The 13,013-nt window shown below is 41.5% G+C and overlaps 4 non-coding genes across 4 annotated transcripts; 2 read left to right on the plus strand and 2 right to left on the minus strand.

Moving 5' to 3' along the window:
* Positions 1-2,075: 2,075 nt before the first annotated feature.
* TRNAD-GUC lies at positions 2,076-2,147 on the minus strand. The gene has a single exon. It is a non-coding gene; the product is annotated as a tRNA-Asp (tRNA).
* Positions 2,148-3,752: 1,605 nt separating this feature from the next.
* On the plus strand, positions 3,753-3,824 carry TRNAP-CGG. The gene has a single exon. It is a non-coding gene; the product is annotated as a tRNA-Pro (tRNA).
* A 398-nt stretch (positions 3,825-4,222) lies between these two features.
* On the plus strand, positions 4,223-4,296 carry TRNAN-GUU. The gene has a single exon. It is a non-coding gene; the product is annotated as a tRNA-Asn (tRNA).
* Positions 4,297-11,207: 6,911 nt separating this feature from the next.
* Positions 11,208-11,280, minus strand: TRNAF-GAA. The gene has a single exon. It is a non-coding gene; the product is annotated as a tRNA-Phe (tRNA).
* Positions 11,281-13,013: the final 1,733 nt, after the last annotated feature.

Raw genomic sequence — 13,013 nt, forward strand, 5'->3', positions numbered from 1 at the left:
TCTGTAAACAGCCATGGATCATTTCTTGTTTCTCCTGTAACAGATTGTCACCCTTTCAGAAACTGTCCTATAGTACGTTTATTTGTTTAAATATTATTATCTCACCTTTTTATCAAGAGATCTTAGGTCAACTAACCAATAAAATACAACGAACCATTCAGACAATTCCAAATGGAAGCCAATAGAGCATTTAAACAAGATTTTAAAAAGCATATTAAGCTAAAGGTAAAGATAGTCCCTTGACATGAATGTATTTACATATTAAAATGGATTTAAAATAAGGTCAAGGGTTTTTTAAAAAAACGAATAAGAATAAATCAGGCCCCAAAGGTGTGCAATAAAAAGCTATGCCTTGTTTGTTGTTGTGTGCCTTCAGTTTATGGCAACTCCAGGGTTTTCTTGGCAAGGTTTGTTCAGAGGAGGTTTGCCATGGCCTTCCTCTAAGGCTGAGAGAGTGTGACCTGCCTTGGATCACCCACTGGGCTGGGATTCAAAGCCTGGTCTCCAGAGCCTTTGGCTGCACCCATACTGCAGAAATAATCCAGTTTGACACCACTTCAACTGCCCTGGATCCATGCTATGGAATTCTGGGAGCTGTAGTTTCCAGCCAAGCTCTGGTGCCACAGCAAACTACAGTTCCCAGAATTGTCCCAGACTTTGGACAAGTCGCACTCTCTCAGCCCCACAAGATTCCAGGGAGGTTTCTTGGGAAGGTTTGCTCAGAGGAAGTTTACCATTGCTCTGAGGCTGAGAAAGTGTGACTTGTCCAAGGTCTCCCAGTGGGTTCCCATGGCTGAACTGGGAATCAAACCCTGGTCTGCAGGCTCATACTCTTAACATTCAAAACCACTACACCACTATCTGGGTTGCAGATCCATAAAGAAATTTTGGCAAATAGTACTTGTCTTAAAGAGATAAAAAGAAATAATAGAAAGTGATTTAGAATTTGTCCAAAGATAGCATTATTTTCTATATATGATACGATTAATTGCATCCAGGCAATATAGGATCTAATTACAAATCTATTAACAGCGGTGACATTAATTATAGCAAAAAAGTGGAAAGACCAGGGAGAGCTACAAATACAAGCTTGGTACAAAGAGATATGGCAAATGGCAATTAATGATAAGTTAACTTTGAAGAAAAAATACCACTTATGCTTTTTGGCTGCAGTCTTGTATGGCTCAGCATGCCACCTGTGGACCTATGCTAGGCTGAATCATATACAGTGGTCCCTCCACATTCGCTGGGGCTGGAGGTGAAAGATCGCCGTGAATGTGCAAAAACGGCAAATAAAAAAACACATTTTTTGTTTAACCTTGGAGTAGATCTCTCTAGGAATTTCCAGTGCAACTCTATGGTCAACATCTGCCAGAAGTTGATCATAGAATCACGCTAGATGACCTACAAATGCCTAGAGAAGTGTTTTGTCTAGGTTCTCCAGTTCAACTCTATGGTCAACTTCTGGCAGAGTTGTGCAGGAGGACCTAGAGATTCCTAGAGAGAACATACTCATCAGAACCACAGATAATCAAATCCACAAAAGTCAAAGCCACCAATGTGGAGGGCTAACTGTATTCTTTTCCAGCCCTGGCTCTGCTATGCTACTGCCTAAAACATTTTGCCCTGGTCTGATTGGCCATTCATATATACAGAAAAGCATGCTTTGCAAATTGCTTAAGGTGGTGTTTTTATTTATTTATTTATTTATTTATTAAAAACATACAATTCTGTTTATTGTTTCATGTCTTCTGCTGTCTCTTGACTGTTGTAATAGTTGTGGACACCAAGGCCCTGTTACTGTGGGTTTTCTTGATCTGAAGCTCTAAATAAAGTATGGTAGGGCTTTATTGTCTTAGTAAAGGCCCACCTGCCAGTATTTACCACTACAGTACTATTTATTTCTGCAGTGTGTTTTGCACCATAAAAAAAAGTCATAACTCGGGAGTTATGCAAAGCCATGGATAAACCAAGGTGCAAAAGTCAGGATGGCATTTGGATACAACAACACCAACAACAATAAATGTGACATAGCATACCACGAACTGGAGCATTTGCAGTTAAAAAGATGTCGCCTCCCCGTCGGGGAATCGAACCCCGGTCTCCCGCGTGACAGGCGGGGATACTTACCACTATACTAACGAGGAAGAGCCGAGGGGCTGCGTCCTTACAGCTGTAGCCTTATGTGTTGCCAAGTCAGGTCTCTTGGGTTACCTAAGACGCCTACATTCTCATTTTCTCCCAGCAGGGGGCGGGCGAGACACACGTTTTATTTCACTCACAACCATTCCCTCTTTTTACCTTTTGCTTCCCCGTTAATCCAATGTTTGGAAGCTGTAACTATTGGTTATGGATTTCTGTGAATGCCTATCTGTCTGTCTGCTTCTCTGTGTGTGTATTTATATATAAAATACACACATACACATACACACAAATTATGTGTGTGTGTATCCCTATCTATGTGTGTGTATATATATATATATATATATACACACACATACACACACACACACACACAAATACAAACAGATTGTGTGTGTATACACACACACACACACAGATGCAGACAGAAAGGCATGTGTGTATGTGTGTGTATCCTTCAGAGGGATAGTCCAATGCTCAAACCACTACTTCATACAGCCTCTCATACACACACATACATACACACACACATGTAGATGTATAAATGACTTGAAGGCACACAAGAACTCTCTCTCTCTCTCTCTCTCTCACACACACACACACACATATGAGAGGCAGTGTGGTGTAGTGGTTTGAGCATTTGGCCTATGACCCTGGAGTCCAGGATACGAATCCTGGCTCAGCCATATAAACCCACTGGGTAACCTTGGGCAAGTCACACTCTTTCAGCCTTAGAGGATGGCAATGGCAACCGGCCTCTGAAGAAACCTGCCAAGAAAACCCTGTGATAGGGTTGTCATAAGATGGAAATTACTTGAAGGCACACAACAACAACAACAACACACACACACACATATATCTACACACACACCTGTACATACATATATGTGAGTCTATAAACTGTCATTTTTGCCAGGCAAACATCCGGGCAACAGTGATTAATGGCTGCATTAGCAGATGGGGGGGAAAGGCACTCTGCACATTCCCAAAGACACTGTTTTCCTTACTGTTACTTCCCTACGTTCTTGGGCTGAGTTTGGAGGAAAAGATGGGAATGCCCAAGTGTCAACAACAAATGGGGCCCTATCCTCAAAGCCTGCTTGCTTTATTTATTTACTCATTTATTTTCTATGCTGCCTTTCTCCCAGAAAGGGACCCAAGGCGGCTCAGAAATAATAATAAAAACCCCTCTTTCAATAACTTATTGCAACAAGATATAAAATGACAAACATTACTCAAACCTTTTCTTCTCAGTGCTAAGTCCTGGATCATCTTAATTTGATGCAAAAGGGAGAGACTGCATTCCGGTTTCTGGAATCTGGATTTCTTTATTCCTCCTTCTCTGTTTTAAGGATCAGAATGCAAGGAGTTTTTCCAACAAGGCGCCATTTGTGAAAGTCAGACATTCATTGCCTGGGAGGAGCAAAGGGACGAAAGGCAGTTAAAAGCAACAGCAGCCATGCAGGAAAAAGAAATCCCAAACCTATCTTATTATATCAATACCTTCATAAGATCAGAGTTTGCAAGGAATAGGAGGAAAGACTTCCATACAATTGTGTTTCCTTTTGCAATTGTGAAAAGCGAATGGCGGAAAGCTGCTTTCTGAAGCCGGCTCGTTGGTCTAGGGGTATGATTCTCGCTTCGGGTGCGAGAGGTCCCGGGTTCAAATCCCGGACGAGCCCTGTTTTTTTTTTAATTCCCCCCATCAATTTTTTAATTTTTCTATTTGTTCTTGCAAAACAGCTTCAGGGTCCAATCACTTAAAATGCAGCTGGAAAAGATTATGCCATAAAAAAACCCATTGTCTTGAAATCTTTCGGCATGCCATATTTATTTATTTCCAAAGCCATCATTTTGCAAAATAATGTCTAAAACAAACTATGAGAGGCGTGGAAATAAAATGATCAGGAGTCCTGAGACTAAACTGCAAAGCAAGGAAGGAAAGCCGGGGCATAAATATACACTGGAGACATTGCAAGGGCTGCAAAGAGGCAACAAAAACACATCTTTGTTGGGCAATTTCTGCAAAACGAGCTGCTCTGATGGATGTCTGACCGATAGAACGAGCCAGATGCATGGCGTCTCTGTGGCGCAATCGGTTAGCGCGTTCGGCTGTTAACCGAAAGGTTGGTGGTTCGAGCCCACCCAGGGACGACTTATCTTTTAAATAATAAGCACTATATAAAACATAATTATATTTTTCTATATAATTTTAAAATAAATTTCCCTTCCAATTTGAACTCACACAGTCATGAGAACCCACCCTTAACACTTTTTCAACTTAAAAAATAATTTTATTTGATAATTCCACTTTTCCTCTTGCCCCTATATAATTTCCCTGACCAGCCTTAATTAGGACACAAAGCAAATACACATACATACATACATGCATACACACACCCCTACAGTGTGTGTGTGTGTATCCCTACAGTTTCCAGTTCTTCCTTTTAAACCAAAGTTTTTAACTTTTTGGGTATACTATGAGAGCTGGCATGGTATAGTGATCTGAGTGTTGGACTGTTGTCCAAAACATATTAATAATTAATATGTTAATAATTTAATTGTATTGCTTTATTGTAGGTCAGTAGGTTTGTGGGATATTGTGTTTCATTGTATTTTAAAGTTCGTTTAATGCTGTCAGCCGCCTCAATCTAATTGGAGATTTATACATAACGTTTTATTATTGTTATTATTATTATTGCAGAAATAATCCAGTTTTAACTGCCCTGGCTCAATGCTAGGGAATGCTGGGGACTGTAGTTTTGTGAGACATTGAGCCTTCTCTGTCAGAGAGCTCTGGTGCAGCAATGAACTACAGTTCCCAGGATTCCCTAGCACTGAGGCAGAGCAGTTAAAGCAGTCTCAAACTGGATTATTTCTGCAGTGTGTGTTGGGCCTATGACTCTGGTACCAGGGTTCGAATCCTGGCTGGGTCATATAAACCCACTGGGTGACCTTGAGCAAGTCACTCTCTCTCTCTCTCTGAAAACCTGGTGATAAGGTTTGCCTTGATATAGAATTTCTATAGCACCTTGGGAGATATTTCCAAGCATGAACAGCTTCTCTGCAAAGGAATAGGCTGCCTTTTGTTCGGCCATGAAACCCACTGGATGGCAATAGCAAACTCCTTCTGAACAAACCTTGCCAAGAAAACCCCGATAGGTTCTCTTTAGGGCTGCCATAAGTCAGAAATGATGTGAAGGCACGCAACAGCAACAAACACGCTATTTATTTCAGTCAAGAAAAGTTCCTTAGACATACATGGAAAAGGTGTAGATCCAGCTTTTGTTGAAAGCAGGTCTTTATCTTGACTGCATCTGTTATCCTTTCACCATTTCTCAGTCTGAGGACTACTTATCATCTAGAGCAGTGCTTCTCAACCTTCCTAATGCCACATCCCTTTAATAATAATAATAATAATAATAATAATAATAATAATTTTATTTGTATACCGCTTTTCCGTCTCATCAAAGCTTTAATGCAATTCCTCATATTGTGGTGATCCCCAACCATAAAATTAGTGGTGTCTCGGTTCCTAAGACCATTGGAAATATGCGTTTTGCAATGGTCTTAGGTGACCCCTGTGAAAGGGTCATTCGACCCCCAAAGGGGTCATGGCTCACAGGTTGAGAACCACTGATCTAGAGGACACAGGCGGGTTACAAACCGCATTATAGTACGCGCGGAGCGCGTACTAGGGTTAGGGAGGTGCGGTGCTTCCGCACCTCCCTAACCCTAATATGCGATCTGCACGTAAAAAATGACGGCGGCATTTCCAGACGGCCGCCGTCATGAGGACGTCACGGCCGTGCTGCCTCTACACGGGGTGGCATGGACGTGACGTCCTCACTCCGTGCCAGGGAGCCTAGGGCACCCTTTCCACGGACCAGGAAGGAGCTCTGTTTCGGAGCTCCTTCCTGGTTTGCGGCGCGCTTTGCTTCGCTGGGCGCAGCCTTCAGGGCCCCTTTCTCCTTCTCCCTGCCGCCACGGGGTGTACTTGGGGCTTGAAGTCCCAGGGACACCCCTTTTCAGGCTGTGGGGAAGCGGTGTTTTGCTGCTTCCCCGCAGCCTGAAAAGCGGCGGATCAGGGCCTCAGCGGCTGCCGTTCTAGCAGCTGAGGCCCCGATACACCAGGGGAAGGGGCGGGTGCAGCCCGCCCCAAATCGGCGGTCTATAACCCGCCTCTGTGTTCTTCAACTTTGGGTGAGAACATCATTGGGTGAAATGTGTCTATACCCGATGTAGCTGGACCCGATGTAGCTATAAGTCCTAGGGTGCATCCGCACTGCAGAAATAATGCAGTTTGACACCACTTGAACTACATAACTCAGTACTATGGAATTTGTTGGATGTGTAGTTTCGTGAGATACATCCACAGATTCAACCACCCATGGTTTGAGAATATTTAAAAGTTATATAAATTCCAAAAAGCAAACCTTTTTACCATTTTATGTAAGTGATACCATTTTACTATGCCGTGGTATTTAATGGGACTTCAGCATCCATGGATTTTGGTGTCCATGGGAGGAACCAAACCCCAGCAGATACAAAAGGCCTACTATAATAGGCCTACTATAATTCTATCTGGATAGGCCTGGCTGAAGAGACTGCTCTTTACTGCTGATTTAAATTTAGATAGCACCTGCTTAGGATTGCGGCTTTAAATGGGAATTTTATTCAGAGATAGGCTCATGGATATTCTGTTCCACAGCATTGGCAAAGAAGCAGCTTTGAGGGGGAATTTTGGAGCTGCCTGTTGCTAGGATTATAATTGTCATCTAAATGGATCCTTGAGTTTGATCCAAATTTAAGCATAATCACCTGGGACAGTAGTTGCTGATTGCCCTCCCTTCCTTTTCTTCTCACCTTACTCCTCTCCTGAATGAAATCTTGGTACCTCACCATCAAAAGTGCTTCTTGGATGGTAGGAAGAGATGCAATCCACAAATGAATAGGCTGTTCTCTATGTGCCAGTTGGACAGGCAGGAGCCTAACATTCTTTTTCAGTTATGCCCAACAGTTGACTTCCTTCCCTTACTCAACATCATGTGCATGTGTCTAACTATGGAAACCCCATAGATTTCATAGGGTTTTCTTAAGCAAGGAATACTCATAGGGGTTTTTGCCAGTTCCTTCCTCTGAAATACAGCCTTCAATACCTGTCATTCAATGGTGGTCTCCAGTTCAAGTACTAACCAGAGCTGACTCTGCTTAGCTTCCAATATCAGTTGGGATCTGGTGCCTTTAAGGTACTTAGGTTCCATGAAGTTGTCCTAACAACCCAACAGCTAAACCTTTGCTGTTTTAATGTCTCTTTCACAAACATTCTCATTCTCTCTTCCTACTATCCTAATGGCAAACCTCCTCTGAAGAAAGCTTGACAAGAAAACCTCACAATAGGTTTGCCTTAGGGTCTCCACAAGTTGCAAACAACAACAAACTATTGAAGAATGACTCTCCAGGTAGGTACCAACGTTTCATTCTCCGGATGGATTAGGAGGAGCAATCCAGAAATGAATGGGAGGTACCGAAGCTCCAATTATTAGGTGGGAATAATTGCTAACTATAACACCATGAAGCCAAAGGTCACCTGTGTTGACTTACGCTTATCAATTTTATAATGCCTAATGACTGTCAAGACTTTTTCAATGCATCCAGCAGCTTTGCAAACTTCATGAAGAGATGCCAGTGCTGCATAAATTGTACTTATTTCCATAGAGCAAATGGAGTGAGACCAAAACTGCTTCAGCCTTGGTATCTTTTCATAATCATAGCACAGGAATATGGAAGCTCTTAACCAGCTGGCAATCATGTGCTTTGATACCCTATTTCTCATTGTCTTTGGGTTTAAAGACAACAACACCTCAGTACACATGGACTCTGCTCTTGTCTTTGTGTAGTGCTTCACTGCCCTTTTAAACATATGCCATTTCTTTTCTAATTAATGTTTAGGATGTAGGTGATCTTTCCTTCTTGGCAGCCATTTGTGGTGTGCCAAGAAATTGGAACAGAGAGTCCTGTTTCCGATTTTCACCACGTCACCTGCTGCTAGGAGGGATCCAGAGACATTTATTAAAACATTTTTTTAAACTCAATAAATTCAAAACAATTAAAACCATCCACAACTATATAAAATGAGACAAAAATATACAAAAGTTAAAAGGATAACCAACATCATTCCTGCTGCACCCCAGCCATCAGCAGAACAGGCCTATGTCATGTGCAGCAGTTCCTTAGAGTTTAAGATGGGTTTGGATGGTATTTACAATTGTGGACCTAGTGTTACGGTCATGAATATATAATGTAACTGAATCTGGAGCAGTTACAAATTTGTAACTGCAGCACAAGAGGCCGTCATTCAAAACTGACGCATGTCACAATTTTACTATATATACTACACCCAGTTGTCCTTGTTTTGTGAATGGATGAGACTCTGGTATTACAAGGGACCAGATTATGAAGCCTGTTATTATAGATCAGTGATTCTCAAACTTTGGACTTCAACTGCCAAAAGCCCCAGCTAGCTTGGCTAACAGTCAAGAGTTTTGGGAGCTGAAGTTCAAAACATCTGGAGGACCATTTTTTGTTTGGAAACCATTGTTATAGATCATCTTTCTCCACTTTACAATGACAGGTGCTATATGTTCAAAAGTACATAATTCAGGAAACACACACAGAAAAGGAAATTTTGAAGGGTGGATAACTGTTTCCTCCTTTTTTTTCTGGTGGAAAAAAATTGATTTTGGGAGGGGGGCAGATAGAAAAAAAGGTAAAATTAACACCCTTTACAGATTGAAAGTTACTCTGGCAAGATAACATATCTGGCATCAATTATTATGTCTTGTACATTAACACTACACTTTACTCAGAAAGCATTTCCAAATTTACTTTTTTTTGTTGCTGCAAAGGGAGCTAGAAGATCCTGAACTGTAAGGAATCTTTGGTTTTGCTGGTTTATTAGGGAAAAAAAAAAATTATAAAAACAACAACTAACATTGGTAAAGCAAAGAAAGTTACTTTGTGCGTTCTAATCCTCCATGGCATGAAGCAAAAATAAAACATTCATTACCATAAAAAATGAACTGAGAAGATGAAACTTTTCTGGAAGATGAAAAGAGGGAATTGCAGTGATTATAGTGATCTGATACCGTACATCAGGGCTTTGCAGGTTATCTATCTAACATGCCAAAGGGACTAGTACTATACTTGGACAAAATAGCTAAAATTGATTTTGTCCTGGAAACTCACCATGGAATGATGGATGATGGTTTGAACACCATTATGAATCTATGGTGCATTGAGTAGTGAAGTCAAAGGCTTTCATGGCTGGCATCCATAGATTTTTGTGGGTTTTTGGGGGGCAATGTGGCCATGTTCTAGAAGAGTTTATTCCTGATGTTTCAGCAGTATCTGTGGCTGTCGTCTTCAGAGAACGTTCTCTGAAGATGCCAGCCACAGATGCAGGCCAAACGTCAGGAATAAACTCTTCTAGAACATGGCCACATTGCCCGAAAAACTCACAAAAAAACTATGCTTTGAATAGCATTGCTGAACAGTCTTATACAAACTTATACCTGTAACACAGTTTTGTGAGCGAATATGGCACAGTGGTTTGAGTGTTGGACTAATGATCTGGGAGGCCAGGGTTCAAATTCTCATTCAGCCAAGAAAAGCCATTGCAGGACCTTGGGTGAATACACTCTCTTGGCCTCAGAAGAAGGCAATGGCAAGCTTCCTCTGAACCAGTTTTGCAAAGAAAATGCCTTGATAGCTGGAAATGGTGAGCTCAGATGGCAGAGGTTTGAGCATTGGATTATGACTCTAGAGACCAGGGTTCGAATCCTTGCTTGGCCATTGAAACCCACCAGGTGACCTTAAGTAAGTCACACACTCTCAGAAAACCTGGTGATAGGTGTGCCTTAGGTCATTTAAGTCAGAAATGTGAAGGTACACAACAACAAATCTGGAGGAAATGACTTGAAGGCACACAACAACAGACTTAGGTTTCAGAAATCTGGTCTTTGACCGTAATAAAGAATGTATGTAGGTTTCAGAAATAATGAACAAGGTAAATATATGAACTCCTTGCCATAAGCATTTTTTGTCATCATCCTAACATAAAACATTCCCCAGTCTACTTTTCCCCTTCATTTATTCTAGAAAAAACAAGGCTTCATAGAATTAAACACAAACAAAAAGACATCAGAAACTTCTTTCCTCCTCAAATGTTTCTGGCTTTCTCCCAGGCCTCTAAATACATCACAGATCTATTTTATTTCTAGGGAAAGATCATCCTGGAAAAACTTTCAAAATGTGTTAAGCTTTGATATTGCTTGCTCCCTTGTTTGCATCTATAGTTTAATGCTTTTGTAGTGTTTTGGAGTTTTGTTGTCATGTGCCTTCAACAAGTCATTTCCAACTCATGGAAACCCTAATGTGTGGTGTTTAAAATTTTTAGTTAGCTGCCTCGAGTCCCTAAAACAGGATAATAATAATAATAATAATAATAATATAATAATAATAATAATAGCAGCTATTCTGTCCCATAAAACCTGGAATGTTACTCTAAGGTGTATTGTTTTGAATTTGATGTTAGCTGCCTTGAATCCCTACACTAAGACAGGTTGTTGTTGTTGTTGTTGTTGTTAATATTATTATTATTATTATAGCTATTCTGTCCTAAGAAACCTGGAATATTATCCTAAGGCATAGTGTTTTGAATATGTTGTTAGTCCTTATATCGGAATAAAGGCTAATAATAATAATAATAATAATAATAATAATAATAATAATAATATATTCTTATCCTTCTTATTATATACCACCATCTATTCTGTCCCTGGAATATTAACCTGATAAGATATAATAAGGTCTAAATAATAAAGAGAACTTTTGGGGGGGAAACTTGCTTTTCCAAAAATGTATTCAAAAAGGCAGACAGGCTTTTTTAAAATAATAATAATAATAATAATAATAATAATAATAATAATAATAATAATAATAATAATAATAAAAAGCAAGATGTTTACCTTTTTAAAAAAATCGAAATAAGAAAGAAAAGCATCTGCCGAAACCCGGGATCGAACCAGGGACCTTTAGATCTTCAGTCTAACGCTCTCCCAACTGAGCTATTTCGGCAGCGATGGGGGACACAGGCTCCCCTTTTCGACATATAACAATACGGAGAACTTGAAGGCATGATAGGAAATTGCACAACTGTGTGGGTTGAGGAATAAAGCACTGACACACTGTTGCAATATTTACTCCGATAGTATTGTTGCGCCTATGTCCCAGTATTATTGCTACACTGTTGCACAATGACGTGCCACAATGCTGTTTTCTTCTCCACTTGTATTACATTGTATCTCACCAGTCCCAGTCCCATTCTGTCTCGGTCTCTATATTGCAACGATCCCAAAACTTCGAACCTTCTCTAAGTGTTTTGGACTTCAACTCCCAGAAGCCAACAGCCAGGAATTCTGGGAGCTGAAGTCCAAAATATCTGGAGGCCTCATGTTTGGGAACCACTGGCTCTCTTGCAGATCTAGGCACGCCAATAACTATCGATCCAGATACAGTTTTGTTAAAGTGAGCAAAGTCTTGACTAAAAACCTTTTAGAGTAAACCTAGTTGGGACACAGTAAGCCTTCGGATGTGTCTGCACTGCAGAAATAACCCCGTTTGGCACCGCTTTAACTGCCATGGTGCAATGCTATGGAATTCTGGGACTTGTAGTTTGGTGTCAGAGAGCTCTAGTGTCCCACCAAACGACAGATCCCAGAATACCATTGCAATGTGCCATGGCTGTCAAACTGGATTAATTCTGCAGTGTAGATGCAGGCCAAGCCTCACTGTGTCCCAGTGTTACTCTAAAGTGAGTGTGTAGTATTATAGTTTGTCAAAACTCCGACTCGACAGTTAAATGTCTATTTATTGAATTTTTTAAATAGACCAAGATAAAATGGGACTCTGGCCCAAAACACACTGCAGAAATTATCCACTTTGAGAGCGCTTTAACTGCCCTGGCTCAGTGCTAGGGAATTCTGGGAACGGTAGTTTTGTGAGACTTTTAGCCCTCTCTGTCAGGGAGGCCTGGTTCCACAATAAACTAGTTCCCATGATTCCCCAGCACTGAGCCAGGGCAGTTAAAGCGGTGTGAAACTGGATTATTTCTGCAGTGGTTGGAATCCCCTTTAGATCGATAGTGCCACTGCCTAGGCAAGTCCAAGAAAAAAGCCCAGGATAGACAGACTAGAACGGGAGACAAAACATAACGCAGTTCGAGGGATGCAGCCTTCATTCTAAGCCTAGAGGCAGAACCACAAACTTTCCCAGCCATCTGACGACGACCTCCCCGCTTCATTTTCCAAAACCTAGTAGAGCCAACCTCTTGGAAATCCACTGAGACAATACAAGATCAATCAAGGGAAGGGGGAGCCGAAAGTTAACTTCTCCCAAGGACTGCTCTCAAGCATGGCCTCGGAAACACTTTCTGGGAAAGAGACAACAAAACCTTTCAGGAACCAGGGCTAGTTTCACAAAACACGGAGGAAACAAGGCAGCAGCCAGCTCTTTTCCGGAGGAAGTGGGTGGCTCTTAAAAGAGCCTTTGGGTTCTTGTTTGAAGGATTGCTCCGAGGTTCCAGGAAGAATTAAAAGCGTAGTTTACTTGGCCTTGGCCTTGTGGCTCTCGGTCTTCTTGGGGAGGAGCACGGCCTGGATGTTGGGCAGCACCCCTCCCTGGGCGATGGTGACTTTGCCCAGCAGCTTGTTGAGCTCCTCGTCGTTGCGGATGGCCAGCTGCAGATGCCTGGGGATGATGCGGGTCTTCTTGTTGTCCCGGGCGGCGTTCCCCGCCAGCTCCAGGATCTC

This window comes from Sceloporus undulatus, chromosome 6 (assembly GCF_019175285.1).
Source record: "Sceloporus undulatus isolate JIND9_A2432 ecotype Alabama chromosome 6, SceUnd_v1.1, whole genome shotgun sequence".
NCBI lineage: Eukaryota > Metazoa > Chordata > Lepidosauria > Squamata > Phrynosomatidae > Sceloporus > Sceloporus undulatus.